Source organism: Peromyscus maniculatus, chromosome 16, assembly GCF_049852395.1.
Source record: "Peromyscus maniculatus bairdii isolate BWxNUB_F1_BW_parent chromosome 16, HU_Pman_BW_mat_3.1, whole genome shotgun sequence".
Taxonomy (NCBI): Eukaryota; Metazoa; Chordata; class Mammalia; order Rodentia; family Cricetidae; genus Peromyscus; species Peromyscus maniculatus.
Window position 1 is genome coordinate 67740583 of NC_134867.1, and position 14873 is coordinate 67755455.

At 37.2% G+C, this 14873-nt stretch overlaps 1 long non-coding RNA gene across 1 annotated transcript in view; it reads right to left on the reverse strand.

Annotated features, from left to right (window-relative positions):
• The window catches only part of LOC143268938 (uncharacterized), a 174215-nt gene that overhangs the window by 50833 nt on the left and 108509 nt on the right, over window positions 1-14873 (reverse strand). The window contains exon 5 of the long non-coding RNA XR_013045184.1: window positions 11283-11422. This is a non-coding gene — a long non-coding RNA (uncharacterized LOC143268938). The remainder of the gene's footprint in view (window positions 1-11282; window positions 11423-14873) is intronic.

Consider the following 14873-nt stretch of genomic DNA (forward strand, 5'->3'; position numbering starts at 1 on the left):
AATGAAAAATATAGGACCAAGAATTTTTTTATCTTTTATGGATTTTTCAATAATTTACAACTATTTTTCCAGATTGCATTAGTTACCTTTCTGTTGTTCTGATAAAATACCATGACCAAAGACATCTTAAAGAAGGAACAGTTCATTTGGACTTATGGTTTCCAAAGGAGAGTCCATAATGGCTAGGGGATGTGGCAGCAGGCAGCCAGAACTAGAAGCTGAACAACCACTATCCACACACATGGAACAGAGAGATCAAACTCAAAGTGGACAAGGCTAAGAACTTCAAATCCCACTCTCTTTGAAGTACTTCTTCTAAGGTGCACCGCTTCCCCAGAACAGCACCAACAGCTGAGGGCTGGTAAGTGTTCAGATATTTGAGACTATGTGGACATTCTCATTAAAGCCTCTACACAGACAAACAATTCTAATTTCATTAAATAATTTCTATGTAAAAATTTGAAGGCACCTGAGTGAAGATTTGCATTCTTCTAATGGAATTTGTTGGGACTCTAACTATAAATCTATCACATCATTTTTAAAATTCATTATGTATCACAGTAGTTTGAAATGTGAAGGGGCTCACAGGTAATCTACCTACTGTAGATGAAATATCAAACAGTCTTATTAATAAAAACCCAGAGCAAAATATTGGGGTATGTGATTGGAAAGTTTCTCCAGTCCTGTCAGGTCCCTGTAGTCCCATAGCCTGATTATAGAAATCACTCAAAAGCTTATATTAATTATAACTGCATGGCCATTAGCTCAGGCTTATTACTGACTAATTCTTACACTTAAATTAACCCATAATTCTTATCTATGTTTAACCACATGGCTTGGTACCTTTTCTCAATTCTGCCTTGTCATCTTGCTTCATCTATGTCTGGCTGGCAACTTCTGACTCAGCCTTCCTCCTCCCAGAATTCTCCTTGTCTACTTATCCTGCCTATACTTCCTGCCTGGCTACTGGCCAGTGTTTTATTTATCAACCAATCAGAGCAACACATATTCACAGCATACAGAACAACATCCCACAACACGGGTGAAAAGCTGAGAGATCAGAAAAGCAGAAAGAATCCAGCCATATTCTTACCTGCTTGGAAATCCTCTGCCAAAGAGACCTACTTCCTGTATACCCACACCTATATGCCTTGCTGTTCTGCCATCTCATTTCCTCTCTGCCCACCTACATCACTTCCTCTTCTAGCTCAGCTCTGACGCTTCCTGTCTGTCTGTACAGACCTCCAGACCTTTATGGTTAACTAGTATTGGAATTTAATGCATGTGCCACCACACCTGGCTCTGTTCCCAGTGTGGCGTTGAACTCACAGAGATCCAGTGGATCTCTTGTCTTCTGAGGGATAGGATTTAAGGAGTGTGCTACCACTGCCTGACCTCTCTGTTCACTATAGTGGCTGGCTCTTTACTCTGATCCTCAGATAAACTTTATTGGGAAACACAGATAAAATATCACCACAACCTATACTTCCTAATTTCACAAATAGGATAAAATTTGGTGTTAGGATGACAGATGCAGAGTTAGGACCCAAGTTTTCTTCTTCATCTCCATTATAGTATACACAGGAAATTCAACAGTAATGGGAAGAGTGCAGTCCTGTGCCTGGTTCTTCAATAAGGTCTCTTCCAAAATTCTGGCAGTCATCAAAGCTCTATACAGTGGAGTTTTTTTCTTCTATATAAGGGGCCAAATAGTATCACAGAGTCACTGCAATTCAAAGAACCTGTAGTTTTATAGTCTTGCCAGTTGTAAACACAACCAGAATAGGAACAAGATGTGGCTACTGAGGAGATCATCATGTATATGTGTCCATTTTGAAAATTTTTAATTAGGAGAAAGAAGAGTGGGGATGTTAGAAACATGTTCTCACCAGAAGGTAGATAATACAATCTTATAAAAAGTATAATGAAATTACCTGGGTGACTCTAGACCTTAAGATGCTTTTTAATTACTGAGAAGATTGAAATAGTAACCACTAAAATTTTACAAATAAATTTTACTTGTTCTTTCTGGAGGGTAATATAGTTGTATGATTTTGGTGACCTTTCCTGGGATGCATGAACAAATGCCTATTTACCACAGTTAGGACACCTGTGATAGACCCCCCCAAAAATAGCCTCATTTGATGAACCAATGAGTTTACTGTATTTACTTACACGAGTATGAATGAAGGTTTATTATTAGGAACATGTGTAATTCAAAAGCAGTTGCATCATTGAAACATGTCTTTCCAGTATTTCAAATAGTGCCAATCCCTGGTGACTAAGCATTCAAATATATGAGGGCTTAGGGTCACTCTTATTCAAACCACCACAGAACTTACACAGCAACCTCAGAGGATGGTTTTTCTCTCTCTCCCTGTCCCCCTCCCTGCTTCTTGGTTGTTATCTCAGCATGTAAACTGTCAGCTACTGCTCCAGCACTACACCAGCCTACCTGCTGCTATGTTTCCCACCACAGTCATGGACTCACCCCCTGAACTGTAAGCAGGTCCCCAATTATATCTATAATTTTCCACCCCTTCTATTTTTCTTATCCTATTGGAACTCCAATTTCACATACACGAACTTTTAATATTAAAACAAAATCCTCTATTAATTGTTTAATTATTTAACCCTCTCATCTAATTAAAGGCATTAGCATGACTGCAAAGAAGGAGGAAAACATGATGACAACCAAAGAAAAAGAATCTCACATTTAAAATATATTGAACTCTATTCAAGATTTTGTATTTAGGAGTTGATGCTTTGCTGGTGTTTTAATATTTTACGCATGTCCCATTCTTCCTGTGTTGCCTCTGTTGCTTTGTATCCACGTTTTCTGTTCTTTTCTCTACAGTGTCCAATCTGATAATCTGTTCCAACATTTTCTTTTACATTTTTTCATCTTTATCTTTGGAGATTCAATTTGTTTGTTAAATTACTTCCAATTCCATCACTGCTTTGATCTTTTTTTTCCTTCCTTCCAGTCCATACTAAAACTGTTATCATAGATGTTGTAATGTAATTCTCTACTAGGTCCCTCATCCCTGTCATAGCAGGGCCCGCTTGTATTAAATGAGGTGTTTAACATAGTGTCAGTCATCATTTTCTGTTTCTATGCATGTCCTACACATTTTTATTAGATTACAGATGTTGTGTTATAGCATTTCCTACTTTGTTCCTTTGAATTTCTGCCAGGTTATTTTCTATGAAAAATAGTTGGATCTTTTTAAACCTTACTTATAAGTTTTATAAGGTCAAATAAGAGCATTTTTGTTTGTTTTTCTTCATCTCTGCTTTATTTCTCTACACTTATAATATTTCCATTTTATTTCTTCTCAGAGTTAACATTCCTTTGCTAAAATTCTGCATACCATCCTGTGAAATTTTCAACTTTTCTAATACAGGTTTCAAATGTATTCATCAAGCTTATTTAAAAATTTTCTGTTTGATGATCAAACATCTGGCTCACAAGTCATGTTGGTTGCTTGAATTCTTGTAAATGATTCCTTCCTTCCTTTCCTTGAGTGAGTATTGGCAGGTTGTTATTTTGAGTTATTCCTCAAACAGTCTAAGGTGCATGTGTGTAGAGTCGTCATGTCATTCTTCTTCATTTTGTTGTCTACATCGTCTGTAAAGACACTTGATTGTATTTATTTTATAACTGAATTTGAACATGTCATTGCCTTCTTTTTTTGGTGGAAAACAACATACATTTCTTCAGCACAACCTGGGAAACACACATACTGTGGCTGGATATATCTACTACTAGTCCACTTCTCGGGGCCAAATTCCATTGCTCCACTGTAATGAAATATGTCTTGTGACTGTTGGGCACCACGTTTAATATTTAACATTTATTAACTTTCTTCTTGCAGTACAAGCAGCAATTCATTATTTTTTTTCAGTTCCTCAACAGTACCCACTCATCGAAAAAGCTCCCATCTAAGCCAGGAAACAATTGGACAGTTTGAGAGTGCTTTTAATCCCTGCTGCACTTTTTCATCCTCCAGTATATCAAATGCTTCATATTCAACCCCAGTACTACTTAGGAATTTCAGAATTTGTTTGCAGTATCTGCATTTTGCTTCCTGTTTGTTTCCTTTCCTAAACAATGTCAAAGAAACTTTATTGTTTGACACTTTGAGCCTTTCCTCTAATTTGGGAGCATTGGGACAAATGGTATCTAGCCAAAATAAGAGCATTCTTAAGTCACAGGTTTGGTTTACCTCACTCAGGATGATTTTTTCTAGTTCCATCCATTTGCCTGCAAATTTCATGCTTTCATTGTTTTTCTCTGCTGAGTAGTACTCCATTGTATATATGTACCACATTTTTTTCATCCATTTTTCCATTGACGGGCATCTAGGTTGTTTCCAGGTTCTGGCTATTACAAATAGTGCTGCTATGAACATAGCTGAGCATGTTTGAGGTAACCCAAACCCAGAAAGACAGTCATGGTATGTACTCACTCATAAGTGGATTCTAGATATAAAATAAAGAACAATTAGACCACAACCCATAGAACCATGGAGGCTATATATATAGCATGGAGGTCCCTAGGACAACTGTGGCTTATAATAAATTTTGGATTTACTCAATTATTAAAAAAAAATAAGCCGGGCGTTGGTGGCGCACGCCTTTAATCCCAGCACACGGGAGGCAGAGCCAGGCGGATCTCTGTGAGTTCGAGGCCAGCCTGGGCTACCAAGTGAGCTCCAGGAAAGGCGCAAAGCTACACAGAGAAACCCTGTCTCGAAAAACCAAAAAAAAAAAAAAAAAAATAGCCAAACGAATGGAAACACATGAACTATGAACCAAAGGCTGAGGGGCCCCCAGCTGGATCAGGCCCTTTGAATAGGTGAGACAGTTGCTTGGCCTGATCTATTTGGGAGGCAACTAGGCAGTGGGACCGAGTCCTGTGCTCATTGCATGAGTTGACTGTTTGAAACCTGGAGCTTATGCAGGAACGCTTGGCTCAGTCTGGGAGGAGGGGACTGGACCTGCCTGGACTGAGTCTACCAGGTTGATCGCAGTCCTCGGGGGAGGCTTTGCACTGGAGGAAGTGGGATTGGGGGTTGGGTTGGAGGGAAGGGGAGTTGGTGGGAAGGGGGAGAACAGGGGAACCCATGGCTGATATGTAGAAGTGAATGGTATTGTAAAATAAAATAAAAGGGAAAAAAAAGTCACAGGTTTAGTTTCCCTACCAGTCACCCTGAAAATTTTATGATACTTAGGGCATTGTGTAATATATATATACTCTAATTAGTGAAATACAAACTATCCCAATCCTGTACAAATTCTCTGGACAAAGCTTCAGCTTCTTCCTGGTAATACTATTGCTGATAATGCTACTCTTTTTGTGATAGTTTCCATTCCTGTGTGTGTCACATTAGCTAAAAGATTCCCCACCATACTAGGCTTCACCAACCTCTCAATTGTCTGGTCAATTAAGCAAGACTGTTAAGCTGTACTGAAGCTCACATTTTCTGCAGTGGAGCTTGGAAAGGATGTCCAGGTGGCAAGTAGGAAATATGGCTGGCCTCAGCATTTCCTTTATCATGGACAGGTCCTGACTATGATTGCAACTTTTTAAATGAGGAAAGTTAATCCAGATTACTTTATTATACCTTGACCAAAAGAAGAAATAAGAGAGGTACACCCTCATTTTATTTTGTTCATGTTGTTATTTATATTGTGTTGGTATTGGAGTGGCAAAGAATAGGAAATAGAAGTAAAAATACATATCTCAGATGCTATCAATCTAAATAGATTCTACACAACAAAGGGAGAAATCAATAGAGTGAAGGGACAAACTATAGTAGAAGAAAACATTTGCAAAATATACACCTAACAAAGGGTTAATATGCAAAATATATAAGGAACTCATAAAAAATGCAAAACTCAAATAGTCCAACTAAAATAGCAATATGTCTAAATTGGCATTGTGTAGAAAATGCAGACAAATGCCAATATAAAATGCTGAACATTACTAATCATAGGAGAAATGTAAATCAAAACCACAATGAGACATCATATAACCCTACTACCAAAAAGACAAAGAGTGACAAGTGCCAGTGATAATACAGAGAAAACAGGACCACAGGTTATTGTAGCTGCTATGGAAAATAGTAAGAAAGCTAGGTCCTCTGCATAAGCGAGACAGTTGTGTAGCTTGGTCTGCTTAAGGGGCCCCTGGCAGTAGGATCAGGATCTATCTCTGGTGCATGAGCTGGCTTTTAGGAGCCTATTACCTATGGTGGGACACTTTACATATCCTTGATACAGGAGGAGGGCCTTGGACTTGCCTCAACTGAATGTACTTTGCTGACTTCCCATGGAAGGCCTTATCTTTTCAGAGGATGAAATGGGGGGGGAGTGAATTTTGGAAGAGAAGGTGGGGGGGGCGGCGAGTTGGAGGAGGGAAGAGAGGGGGATCTGTGGTTAGTATGTAAAATGAATTAAAAAATTCATAATAAAGAAAAAATAAAATAAAAAAATACAACAACCATATTGACCTGACAATCACAATAAAGAGTAAATTTCCTAAGGAAAAGAAATCAGTTTGTTGAGGAGACATATACTTTCCTATGTTCACTTAAACATTATTCACAATATATAATAAATGGAAACTGCATAAGAATCAATCACTTAATGAAAAGATAAAGACAGCATGATATGTATACACAATGGGAAGATACCTACAATTAAAACCCTTCATTTGCTAAGGGTAATCTATGCACAGAAAAAAACATGTGATCTCTCCATATGTGAGATTTAAGATAGGGGATATCTCTGCAGATGAGGGTGGAACAGTATTTTCCAGAGGGTGAAGGATAAAGGGGGTCAGAAATAGGAGGAAGTCATGGCTATATAGAATCAAGAAGTTCTGGAGTGCTTCTGTACTGTAGAGGGACTATAGATCACTGTAATGATCAATGTGAATGATTACTGTATTTTTACCTGACTTGAGTATTATACAATGTGTAGATATACTAAAATATCATGTTATTCCACTAACATGTATAGCTTTATATATCCTTTGTTTTCTTCTGCTATTTCTCTCTCCCTTCCTCTAGTCCAACAAAGAAGACCAATAATAATAATATTCTAGACCAGAAAACAAAATAATATTGCAATAATAATAGGTGGGGTTAGGATACAATATTAGTATGTTCCTGTTTTCCATTTTTCACATTTTATAATTAAAAATATAAGCCAGTAATTATAAAAGTTGTACTTAATGAGCACATAAAATGCTATATTTCTTCCTAATATATAACAAATAATAGACATATGCTTAACCCTAAGAAAATATGTAATATTTGGTTCCTAAGAAAAACAGTTATATTCTCTATTAGCCCTTAATGGTATGATTATTTTCTCCTTGACCCCTCAGAACTTATAACCCTTCTGAAAAGTCTCCACCAGGTTTCTAGTTTTGTTTTAAGAAACTCATTTTAAACATTTACATTTGCTTTGTTCTGTTCCACACAACTACTCAGAAACTGTTTCTTCATTATGCCAGTTGCCACACTAGAAAGTTAATAGCTTCCATATGTGGGCATTGCCTACATTTCAGCCTTGTGTGTACAGCTTCCAGGTGCCTTCTATATGTGCTGAACCTATTCGCTCATCATTTACCCTTCTATGCATCTATTCAGTAAATCTGTAGAACATGCAAATACTGGAGGACAGGTTTTACATTCCTTCAAGATCTTCTACTAACCCACTAAATATCCTTATGATTTTAAAAATATTTTATTGCAGTTATTTATTATTGAGAGGTTCGGCATGTGTGTGCCATGGTGTGACTGTGGAGGTCAGAGGACAATTGCCAGGGGTTGGTTCTCTACTCCTACTATGCAGATCTCAGGTCATCAGACTTTGATACAAGAGCCATTACTGACTGAGCCCTCCTGCTAGCCCTCCTTTTCATTCTTCTTGAAATGTGGAAAATTTCTCACAATGTGGAGAAATTATGGAAGGTCATAATCAGAGAGTGAGACAAGGTCCAACTCCTTGTCCTTAGCCCAAGCTTCTATTATTGCAACATATATATTCATTTAGAATAAATAATTAATAGAATTGAAAAAAGCACATCTAATATCCTACTATGCCAGAATTATGGTAAAAATTTACATTAGAATTTTTCATGGCTTTAGTAGAACTGTACATGTATTAGTATATGATTGCAATTTTTATCTGTAAGTGATATGTTACTTTTTTATAAAAATTTATCAAGATAAAAACTCTAAAAAGTTTTAGAGGGTTAACTTATTTCTCCCTAGAGTTTAAAATAAAAACAGCAAATTCAATATGATGGATTCCTAAGTTCTTAGTATTTCAGTTGCAAGCCATGATTATTGAATACACAACAGAATATGAACTCTATAACCAATATTGTTCTTTTAACATATTTGCACATCTACTTTCAGCATACCTAGTGTTTTTTCAGTAATAGCTCACTTAATTTAAAAGTAATATTAGTAACAAAAATTAAAATATCAAAACATAAAACAAGCAAACAAGAATTCAGAGAGAACATTGTAGCTATGTACTTAATGAGCCACATCTCAGAAGAGATCAATAGGAATAAGAACTGAAGGAAAAACAGTTCACAAAATTTCCTCTCTTCTCTGCAAGGACTAGAGCTACTTGGCCTTTGTTCTGCTGAGGATTCATTTTGGATACTGACAGAAAACTTTACCACTGTGCAGCTTTTCATGAGAGAATTAATATTCACACCATGTACCCTGGATTTGTAGAAATAATCCCCTAAACATTTAGGCAAGCTTCCAACGGAATCTCTAATGTGAATGCTTTGCAAGCTTAGAGTCAGTGAAAGGTGATTTTATGTTACACAACCAGCTCATGTCAAGACATTTCAGCAGCACTTCACTAAAACTGGAGGACCTTATGATTCATCTGTAAATGGCTCTGAGGCTGACATGCCCTCACTTGAACAAAGTTCCTCTCCAGATCATGGGGTCTGTCCACTAACCCCTGAAGCCACGTCCTTCTTTGGTTGACATTCCCTGAGGGATCAATTGTGAGCAAAAATGAATTCATTTTAGAAAACCTTGTGACTTCCCTGAATCCACAGAGCTTTCCAGAAACTGAGGCTGTATGCCAACTCATTATTACTCTAGCCATGTGGGTCCCCATCAAGCAATTAGAACATGAAGAGCTTTATTATCCTAGCGAGGAGATGGATATAGGGAAGCACTCTGTGAAAAGGAAGAACAAGAAAGTCAGAACTTCATGACATTGTACATGAGCCACTGAGAAGTCTATATTCACTGCAGATTGTAGCTAGAGTTTTTCTGGTCCTGCCTGGCCCACAGTCAGGACAAATCTCTCTCACCTGCAGCTACTCAGATCCAACCAAATAAACACACAGAGACTTATATTACTTATAAACTGTATGGCCATGGCAGGCTTCTTGCTAACTGTTCTTGTATCTTAAATTAACCCATTTTTATAAATCTATACCTTGCCACATGGCTCGTGGCTTACCAGTATCTTACATGTTGGTACTCATGGTGGCGGCTGGTAGTGTCTCCTGACTCAGCCTTCCACGCCTGGCTACTGGCTAATCAGCATTTTATTTATTAACCAATCAGAGCAACACATTTAGCATACAGAACATCCCACAGCAGCAGATATAAACAATGATAGCCACAATAAGCCTGAAAACGTCATTTTCTCCTTTACTTTTGTAGCCAGCTGACATTTAGATACTTGCTTTGTCTTTTCAGGCCCATGTCACACTTTCTGTTTAGGAATTAGTTCAGGGTGTAATTTAATAGATGTCATTAATTTTTTTTCAATAATATCATTCAGCACTGGGTTGAATCCTATACAGATCACTGTAAAGTAACAGAAGCCATTGACGCAGAAAATTATTTTAACCACATGGGCCAACTGAGCAAAACAGAGCTATTAGCTTATAGACTTTTAGAGATTTAAATCTATGGTAGCATCATGTCCACTGCTAGTTATATTTATTTATCCTTAATGATCAATCTAGTACACTGACCCTTCCTCTTTTAATTCTCAGACAAATAAAAATTTAGATGAACATTTTATTTTTAAATTATTATATATGTGATTATCTTTCCTTACTAACATGATTTTTTTAAATCTTGAAGGTGGAGGTGAACATCAAGTTAAATTCTCTTCCTCACATAAACATGCATGTGTACACATACAGATACACACACATAATTGTTACCATCACTATCCCTTAGTTGGAGGAGATCTGAATGAGAAGGGATATTTAAATCTGCTCTACAGAGTCTAGGTGGTGATGCTAGGATACTTACTTGAACAGTACGAAACAGTACGATAGCTAACTTACCTTGTGATATAAAGTAAGCTTAGCTTATTTTCTTGAAAGTGAATAGAAATGGGAGAAAAATACAAAAGAAATACTTTGAAGATATATGTGCAAACTAAAAGGGAGAGGCCTCCTTGTACTGTTATTGCTCTCTATCTGACTAGGCTCACCCAGCCAAACTTTAAATCAACTTTTAAAAGTCAGACCATTTGCTGCCATGTTTCTGCAGTCATTGAGTCTAAAGTTGTTCCACACATTGCATCAAGCACCTGTTTAATCCTGTCAGTCCCCACCCCTTCAGATTCAGCTTTTTTAAAAATCTTTTTTTGCCTCAAATTTTTTCAATCTCTCCAGACTTAATTTTGTCTCCAAAGAAATCAATTAAGTTTTTAAACTCACCTGCCACACTAGAAAAATACTAAGAAAAAAATTAAAAATCCACACTATTACCAAGACTTGTCTGCCAAATTCATTACACATATTTGAATTGGATGACAGCTGGCATCAAGTCAGTCCTAAGAAAACTGCTGTAGTTAGTCTGTGCCCTTGTTATGAGGAGTTAGCTCCCTTTTGCCTTTAAATCTCAACAGAATTATCACTTGATGACAAATGCTTTTGTGGATTTTTGGCAGTGTAAAATCTCTGCTCTCTAATATATCTCCTTTATATTGTCCACTAAGGACACTTTACCACAGAAAGCCTAAAAGCAATGAGGTTGCATCATTTATCTGTTCTGATCATATTATCTCCAGATCTAGCCTACTGCCTCAACTATAGACAATGAACTAGTGATGTTTCCTACATGAATGACTCAGTGAATAAAAGGCTGTCTCTGTATGTATAGGTGTTGATAGTCTCTTTACAAATCATATTCCCAAAACTTATCATTTAGTAAAAGCATTCATCATAGTAGCTTCAGTTGTCAAAGGTATTGACATACCTTAGAGGAGGGAATCGCAGCTGACAAACTGCCTTCATCATATGGGCCAATGGGCTTGTCTGTAGGATATTTTTCCCATTGTTTGTTGATGTAGATGAATCCAGTCAACTGTAGATGGTTCCATCAATTGTCAGGTTGACCTGAATTGTTTAAGAAAGATAGCTCGACATGAGTCTTGGAGCAATCCAGAAAGTAACACTCCTCCATGGTGTCTGCTACAGTTCCTGCCTCCAGGTTACTACCTTGAGCTCCTGCCCTGTTTCCCTGGATGATGGACTAGAACCTATAACATGAAATAAACTCTGCTCTCCACGTTGCTTTTGGTCAGTATCATAGCAGCCAACAATCAAACCAGGACATAAGTTGATACCAGATAATGTAGAACTGTTGTTCTAATGGACAAGACCATATTATTTGGGCAGAGAATTGTGAAAGGATTTGGGAGATTTGTACTGAAAAAGTCATTGAGGTCTCAGAATGTAATGGGCTGTTCTGTAGGAAGATAAGAATATTAAAATGAATGCAGACAATAGGGGCCTACCTTATGAAGTTTTAAAGACTATCTAGGCCTTTTGTGTGATTTTTTTTTTTCAATTAAGAATCCATGCAAGTGAAATCTTTCCTTACTGGAACAATTCTTGTTGGTTATCTGTGGCTGAAATCAGCCATGATTGATAAGAGACCAGCACCACTGAGGTGAAATCTTCTGGGAAGTATTTCCTCAGGGTCAGCAAACAGAAGCTGTGGTCCAGGGTGAGCCAAGGCTGTATCACAAGCCACACATCAAACTTGGTTATGTGTAGGAATCTCCCACATGGTACTAGTCTTGAAAGCTGCAAGATTGAAGGGGTCATAGGTAACATGAATCTTAAAAGGTCCTATTAATAAAAACAAACCGGGAGCCAGGTGAATGCTTAAAGATCAGAGAAACAGAAGCAGCCACATCCAACTTCACCTTGCCAACTTTTCAGCTGATCTTGTTTCCTCAAACTAGAAGCCTCTGAGTCCTCACCTGAATGGATCTCGGGTGAACTGCTGCTAAAAGACCAAAAGCTTAAAAAGCCTCTAGTTCCTGGTCCTCATGCGTTATATACTTTTCTGCTTCCTGCCATCACTTCCTGGGATCAAAGGCATGTGTCTTTCCCAAGCAAGACATAAGATCTCAAGTGATGGAATTAAAGGTGTGTGTCACCTTGCCGGGCTGTTTCCAGTGTGGCTTTGAACTCACAGAGATCAAGATGGATATCTGTCTCCGGAATGCTAGGATTAAAGGTATGTGTACCACTATTTTCTGGTCTCTATGTCTATCTAGTGGCTGTTCTGTTCTCTGACCCCCAGATAAGTTTATTGGGGTGCACAATATATCAACCACAGTCATATGGAGAGACCATTGGTAAAGGAGCAACCTGAGTTTCAGTGGAGATACAGAATATTGAAGACACCAAGACAATAAGACATCCATCAATGACAGAAGATGATATGGAATGGAGCATGCCTGAGCCTGCTAGACAAGTTATGTGTGGTGAGATGGCAGAGCCAGAAGAGGGGATATTACCAAACCTTTTGAAGACAGAAGATTATAAGCTCCAGTATTGAATATTGAGCTTTTTTACACTATTGAATTTTGATCAGATTATAACTATGTTCTGGTTCTTCCTTCTTACTACTAAGTTGAACTGCTGCGGCTGTTGCTGCGGCTGTTGCTGCGGCGGCTGCGGCTGCGGCTGCTTCCTTTGATAATAACTGAATCACCATTGCTAGACTTTCATTGTTGGGTAAGAAGCAGCAGATCTCTAAGAACCCATCAGGTTTTTGGTACCAGATTGGAACTACTGAGGTACCTAGCCCCATATACTGAATCATAAGAGAGAGCCAGTTTGGGACTACACTCAACAACTCAAGTGTGAGAAATCAATATTATAGTTTATTATATATATACATATATGATACAAACATATATATAAAACATGAATATAAACTAGTATTAAAACCTTTAAACTATTTTAGGATTACAATCATGCAATCCTAAGTGGCTAATGATCTGAATTTATGCAAGAAATGACTATATATAAATTTTGCCCTAAACATTCTCTGTTTCTATGCCAGCATAATTTTTAAAAACATTACTCTCTACTTTCAAGGTTATTCCCATGTAATCAATAAATCATATGATTGCTTTGTGGTCATGAAAGTTCTTCAGGGATTCTGGTATTAACTCATGTCTTAGTCCATTTGAGATAGTATAACAACCTACCATAAACTGGGTGGCCCATAAAAACCAACTTACCTCTCACAGTTATTAAGACACAGAAGTCCCAAAGTAAGAAGGCAAAGCTTCCATGTCTATTTAGAAGCTGTTTTCAAGTTCATAGGTGAGAGATTCTGGCTATGTCTTTTTCTCATAGAAAGTTCCAATGAGCTCCTAAGGGGGCTGCTTCATTCATGAGGGTTCTGTCCTGGTGACCTAACTGCCTTTTTAAAGGTCCCACTCACTTCCTACTACTGTCACTACTCAGTTAGGGTTTATAGATAGATGGATGGATAGATAGATAGATAGATAGATGATAGATAGATAGATAGATAGATAGATAGATAGATAGATAGATAGATAGGTGATGTATGGATAGATTAGATAGATAGATAGATAGATAGATAGATAGATAGATAGATAATAGATAGATAGATGGATGGATGGATGGATGGATGGATGGATAGATAGACTAAATCTCTTTTTACTAGAAAAGAAATTCATATTCTCATTTTTGGATCTAAACATCAGAAGCAACTAATAAAATTATATTAAGCACCATAAAATTGGTGTTAATTAACATTTAAACTTCTGAACTTAAGAAATTATTTCAAATAGGAGATTCATCAAGACAGCCAGTAAATATAGTGTAAAGTTTAGAAATTTATTGTATAACACATTAATTAGTAAGAAATAAGTGTGTCTTTTTATCATTATAAATAAATAAAGGATTTTTTTTATGATGTTCAGGTTTTACTCTTTCCCCCACCCTGGCAAAATAACATTGGTTCTGACATATGATAGAGGGTTAGCAATTCAACTAGACCCTTGATTCACTTGGTCACAAAGTGTTGGTAAGAAGCAAATTATGACACCACAGTAAGCAAGTCAATGACAGACTTGATTGAAGCGCCCTTTCACTTTGGGAATTATCCTAGCCAGATCCAAATGACTTTTCCTCTATTAGGCTTGTACTAAAAGTTTCTTCTCATCACTGCAGTTTCTTACTACATACCTATCCAACAGATTTTAAAATCTAATTTATCATTTTATTGACTGATAAATCAAAACAGGAACTGAACAAACCCCTTCTTGCAAGAAGATAACAGAATAAAACTCCACAGCAAACCACTGCCTCTGCCTTCAGCTGGAAATGCTGCTACCTACAATGTTTTTACATTCAACACATTTAGACATTTGGCTGGAGCCTAACAAAGGAAAATAACCACAGTTTTACTATAACGACTGACACTAAATTAATCTCAAATTGTAGTTCCCATAAATATTAGTGGAAGATCTTAAACTAGATGTAAATGAATCATTCTCCTGGAGGAATCAATTAC